The sequence below is a fragment of the Pteropus vampyrus genome, unplaced genomic scaffold (assembly GCF_000151845.1).
Source record: "Pteropus vampyrus isolate Shadow unplaced genomic scaffold, Pvam_2.0 Scaffold3070, whole genome shotgun sequence".
Lineage (NCBI taxonomy): Eukaryota > Metazoa > Chordata > Mammalia > Chiroptera > Pteropodidae > Pteropus > Pteropus vampyrus.
The window spans coordinates 1,891-8,125 of NW_011891851.1; the positions used below are offsets into that span (position 1 = coordinate 1,891).

Below are 6,235 nucleotides of genomic sequence, written 5' to 3' on the forward strand. Positions count from 1 at the left end.
AGTCCCTGTCCCCACATAGCCCGGAGTCCCCCACATCCCATCCCCCATTGCACCTGGATGCTACTCTCTCCAGAGCAGCTTGTCCACCTGCATTTACAAATCCTTTTTTACAAAGAGACAAAATTGTATTAAGCGAGCTTTCTGCAAAGCCTGGCAGTGAGATCGTGGCAGACCCTGCGTGAATCCTGAGCTTGGCCACCCATTAGCTAAGCGGCCTTGCCTCCTTCTCCCCAGCATCAATGGGGCAATACTGCAATTAGCGTGTAGGGTTGCTTTGGGCACTAAGGCACTTAGCCAGAGCCTGGCACACAGCAGGCATTCAACAAATGTTGGCCACTATTATAACACTTACTACCAGCAGTGCTAGTGCATAACCACCGCCTCGTAACTACTCCCAGTCAATACACCACCTTCACGCCTACCTGTCTTTAACTAGATGTTATCGCCATCTCCTGTCCCATCATCCCCAGAGTGGGGCACCCCAGCTGGACACTATGCCTCCAGCTTTGGCCCCAAACTGGGCTGCCCACGGACCAAAGGGCATCCACGAGCTTGTCGCTTCTTCCTTGCACCAGCTGGCATGGCCAACCCGCGGCTGGAGGCTGACAGGACTCACCGACGACCTTGGCCACGTTCACGGCCTTGAGCCCCATCAGGTCCGGCAGCTGGTCGATGATGACATCCCGGCTGGCCTTGACCTTGTGCACACGCTCGATGCTGCGCCGCTGCCAGTCAGTCCAGTAGATGAAGTCCCCCAGCAGCGTGAACCCGAAAATGTGCGGGAGCTTGTCCTCCAGCAGTGTCCGCCTCTTTGTCCCGTCGACATTGATCACCTGGAGGGACGGGAGACACGGGCTTAAGCGTAATGGGAAACAGCTGTGCAGTGGGAAGGAAGGGTGGGGACACCCCAAAGAAGCTCATCCTTAGCTGTGCTCCGAAGAGCTGTGCTACTCGGCACCCCACAGAACGCCCGACCCCAGAAAGTCACCTGAGTGCAGTTTCTTTATACTGAGCCCTCTGTTTCTAATGACTTGCTCATGCTAAGAGATCCAACCCCAACACCAGGCCTTTGAAAGCACCTGTTTCAAGGAAAAAGCTCTGTTTTCCGATGGAATGATTATCACGCTCCATCAGACACAAACCCCAAGTCAAAACTGCCACAGTGTCTACGGCCATGCCACCCTGAACAAGCCGGATCCCGTCTGATCTCAGAAGCTAAGCAGGGTCGGGCCTGCTTAGTACTTAGATGGGAAACCACCTAGGAAGACCAGGTGCTTGCTGTAGGCATAAAAAATAAAAAATAAAGGATTGTAAGTTGACAAGGTCCTTGCAATCTGTGAGGTCGACCGAGGGTTGCCCTGCCTCAAAAAACAAAACAAAAAAAACCTGCCATAATTCCTCTGTTTCATGTGACAAAGACCCTGCACACACACACAGTGGGGCGCATGCACCCCTGTTTCAGGAAGCCCCACGCTCTTCCTGCCTGGGGCTCGTGGGCAGGGACACAGCCGACCGGGACGCTGCTTCTGCTTGTGCTGGAAGTCACCTCCGTCGGCTCAGCAGGCGACAGGTGCGTGTAATTTTAACTGCTCAGTCCGTGATTCGCCCTCGGCCTGGTGGCCCCGCCAAACGTACGGGGCCCCGACGGGCTCTCGCCCCGAAAGTCGCCCCCGACAGCAGCCAGGGACACCAGTCCTGGCCTAGTGAGACAGCAGGGACCACAGGAACCCCAGGTGACCCCCCCACCCTGCGCTCCCAGCAAGTCCGTGTCGGCCACACACAGGGGACACGTCCTGCCACAGAGATGGGCCAGAGAGCCCGGACTGTGGCATGGCCTGCGAGACTTCTGCGTGTTGCATCCTCAGGTCAGAGCAATCCTGAGAGAAACAACTGGAGAGGAAGCTTCAGAAAGACAGCTCGAGTCTTCAAAGGACAAGACCAGCCCTGCCCCCACCCAGTATCAGTGGAAACCACCACCCACGAGCACGCCCGAGCACGCGTGTGCACGTGTAAATGCTTCGCGGGCATGAGACCTGCCTCTACTCCAGAAACGGCAGGAAACAGACAGAACTTGCACACGTGAGTGATGGCGGTGGGGGGGCAGCACTTCGGAGCAAACACAGCTGGAAAGGCAGCTGGGCGCCATCGGGGGCTTGAACGCCTAGCTCCCCAGCACCCCCATTTGCAATCCTGGGCATCTCCCTAGAGCAGTGGTCCCCAACCTTTTGGGCATCAGAGACTGGGGCTCCCATGAGAATCTAACGCCTGATGATCTGCAGCAGAGCTGAGGCGGTGATGCTGGCGCTGGGGGGGCGGCTGCAGATACAGGTGAAGCTTCGCTCGCCGCTCACCTCCTGCTGTGCGGCCCGGTTCCTAATAGGCCTCGGATCGGTACCGGTCCACGGCCCGGGGGTTGGGGACCTCTGCTCTAGAGCACTGACTGCCTCTGATATCTGCTGCCACTCTGACTCCCCGTCTAGAACATTCACCCCACCAGGCCATGGGTCTGTCCCTTGATGCTTTTCCAGCAGGAGGCAGCATTCGCTGAATGCAGTGGAATGCCGAGATGCTCGCTGCCGGGAGCGGGGGGCGGGGCGGGGTCTGGGACACAGGTGACTTGACGGCAGCTCTGCTCAGGGACCCGTCCGGCATTTGCGGGAAAGGAGGCCGGGTGAGGGGCCAGTGGGGGAGCCATGGAGAGTGGGAGGGAGAAACAGAGGGGCGCTCTGACCCGGTGTGTCCTGAGTCCCCCCCAGGAGGTCCCAGCTCACGCTGGACCTCAGAGAGCTCCCACCTGCTTGGGGAGACGTGGCCCCTCACAAACAAGCCAAGCAGTGGTGACGGGGAGGACAATGATGATGATTTCGTGGCTGAGCGAGCACAAGCACTGGGCAGGTTTGGGAGATGCCATGGGCCCGGCCGGGAGAGGCCGCCTCCAGGCTGGACGTGCACGTCGCCCCTGTGGAAAGGAAGACCCCACCCTGGGTGCCCGCGTGGATGGAGGGGGCCGGTCATCCCTGTACAGGAGACCACAGCATGGCTGGAGGTGGCCCCGGGCCTCCGAGGGAGGGGGGACGCAGCTGGGCACCGGGCTTGGGAGAGAGCTCTGGCGGGGAGGAGCTGCTTGCGGGAGGACCCGCCCTGGGCCCTCGCGCACCCTTTGTCCGCCAAGAGGCACAGTCAGAGGGGGCGGACAGAAGAGCCCAGCCGTGTGGCCGTCACAACCACTTAGGGAGATGCGCGTCCTCGTTACTCTCACAGATACAGGTGCGTCTTGCGGCACAAGCCCCAAGAGCTGAGGCAGGTCAGAGGACGGGACAGCCTCGAGGGGCCGGGCGGCCAGCTGGGCAAGGGGCACAGAGGGGAACGTGCGGGGCCCAGAGGTAGGAACGGGGCCTGGTCCTGAGTGTGTAGCTGCAGCTTGTGAAAGGCTGAGTGTAGACTAAGGGTCCCCCCAGAGCAGGAAATTCCAACCCCCCAGGGCTCTAGATTTGGGAAGAAAATTAAGGAGGCTTAAGGAGGTGGAGAAGCAGGGGGCAGAGCGAGAGCAGAGGGAGAGTGGGGGCTGCACCCCTGGACCTCAGCCCGCGCCCATCCCTCCCCATCGCACGAGGCTCCAGCCTCCCTGGATGGACCCCCACTCCTGCAGGTGGGGAGAGGAGCCCAGGGCTGCCTTCTAGCAGGAGCCAGCCAGGGAGGGGCCCTGAGCCCACACCCACACGGGGAGCCACGGGGTGACGCCCACGAGTCACTTATGACGGCTACCAGCTGATCACCTGAGGCTGGCCAGAACCTGATGTCTGGGCCAGCTGTCACAGATAAGGGGTTGGTCTGCACCCCTCCGTAACCCCCTCCATGTGCCGCTAATGCTGTCCAGATGAACCCCCGTTTCATCAGCTCAGCGTTTCCAGACCTTTGTCCTCCCAGCTCATCAAGGGGCCAGCACAGCTGCCCCGCAGAGTCCTTGTGGGGCTGGTGGGTGGGACACGGGAGCCCCCTTCAAAGGGAAGCAGCTCAGTGCCGGACCGAGGCCCTTCCTCTCGGCGCCCTCACTCGGCCTCCTGAGCCAGGTCATGAACTTGGCCATGCCATACGGGATCCTTTCTGTCCCTCAAGGCGACGCGGCTAAGCATAGCCCCGGCCGGCGCTCCGGCTCCCTAGCATCTGTCTTGGCCATTTCTGGTCTCTGGGCAAAACTCTTCACAAGGTCACCATTGCTCAAAGCGTCTGTTGGGCATGTTTCTGAAGGTGGCGCTGACTGGGTGCTCGGTGGCAACCTCGAGAGCCATGAGTGATGGCCGGGACTCCATGGCAGGAACGTGGGGACAAGTCTCCAAGCATGCTCAGGTCACCTCGCCCAGAGGTCAGCCTCCTGGCTCCTAGGGCGCTTCACCACTAAAGAAAATGCCAGAAGGGTCTGTCCTGGGCTCCAGGTAGGTCCCGAGAAGCTGCCACGATCCAAATGCACCTGCCACTCACTGGGAGTGTTTCCCACGCTCCTAGGAGGAAAAGTCAGCTGAATTCACACAGAGAACAGTCTCCACGTCCACTGTGGCAGAGGCTTCCCGGGGGTGGGGGTGTATCTGGCACACATCCCAAAGCCAGGGGCACCTCCAGACAGGCGGGCAGACGGCAGCGATGGTCTCGGCCCGGGTCGGCACTCGCAAAGTGCCACACTGAGCCACAGCGGGACGAGGGAGGAACCGTAGATGGAGGAGTCTGAGAACCCATGCGACTCCGTCCCCTCACAGAAGCCCAGCCGATTTACGCTTGAGAGCATCTTGCAGGAAAGTCCCCTGACGCTTCCCAAGCGTGTCTGACCGAAGAATCCCAAACACCTGTACTTCTCCAGTCTCTCTCTAGGTCTCCTAGTGATTAGCTCCAAATGGCCCGTGGGTGTGCGCCTGGCTTGTCGCCACGGCCACCGCTCACATCCTCCCCACCCCCCAATACAGCGACGTCACCACCTTCAGTTTTAATTTTGGTCTCCGTTACCCCAGCGGGCAATGTTTCTATTCTGTCCAGTAGCCTGACACCGTCTCGAGGCGCTGACTGCAGACCGATTATAAAACTGGAAAACCAAAGGCCACCTACTCACTGTGCGACCCTGAGCAAGGTACTGTCCCCCGAACCTGTTTCTCATCCGCCAGTGAGGACTATGCCACAGGCTTCAAAATACCATATGGTGGGACAAGCCGCCGACAAGGTGTTTGGCATCATTAGCCATCAGGAAAACGCAAACCAAAACCACGAGACGTCACCGCACGCTCACGAGGACGGTTACGACGATTACAAAGGAAACGAAAAATTCCGAGTGTCGGCGAGATGTTGGAATCGGCACACGCGCATCTCGATGGTGAGCACGTACGTAAAATGGTGCGGACTGTGAAAACGGTCTGATGGTTTCTCCGTCGGTTAAACGTACCTTCCTACACGACCCACCCATTCCCCGCCTACGTCCATACCCAGAAGAACTGAAAACAGGTGCTCGAACAAAAACTTGTACACGAACATTCGCAGCCACATTATTCACAATCGCCAGAAGGTACACACGGCCCGAACGTCCAGCAACAGATGGATGGATAAGCAAAAAGGGTCCAGCCATGCAACGGACTATTACTCGGCCACAAAAAGGAACAAAGCTCTGACACACGCTACGACCTTGACGAACCCCGAAAACACGACGCTACACGAATAAGCCAGACACAAAAGGCCACACATGTGCGTGACCGTGCACGCGAAATGTCCAGGAACGGAAATCCATGCAGACGGGCGGTAGACTAGGGGCGGTGGCAGGCAGAGGGGTGGGGAGGAGAGATGGGGGGCCGATGGCTTAATGGGTGTAGGCTCTGGGGGGATGAAAACGTCTCTGAACTAGACAGTGGCGATGGCGCGCAACACCGTAAATGCACGAGATGCCACGGACCCGTACACCTTAAAATGGTTAAAATGGTCGACTTTATGCTGCTGCTGCTGTTTTTGCCACAGTGAAAAATGCAACCCACTGCTGTGGCAGGGAAGGAAGCGGTGCCGGCAACGTGTCCAGCAGCGTCAGCTGGACACGCGCGTCCCAACCTGCTCCCGGCGTGGATGGCGGCTGTGGTGACGAAGCCACCTGCTCAGCCCGCCAGAAACAAAGGTCTCGCCTTCAGGCTCAGAGACTGAGGGACAAGTGTCTTCGAACCCCCTTCGCGACAGGATCCCTCTAAAAACGATCATTTGTGGGGAACTCCAA

The 6,235-nt window shown here is 59.0% G+C and overlaps 1 pseudogene; it reads left to right on the top strand.

Annotated features, from left to right (window-relative positions):
- Positions 1-1,164: 1,164 nt before the first annotated feature.
- LOC111734660 lies at positions 1,165-1,287 on the top strand (annotated as a pseudogene).
- Positions 1,288-6,235: the final 4,948 nt, after the last annotated feature.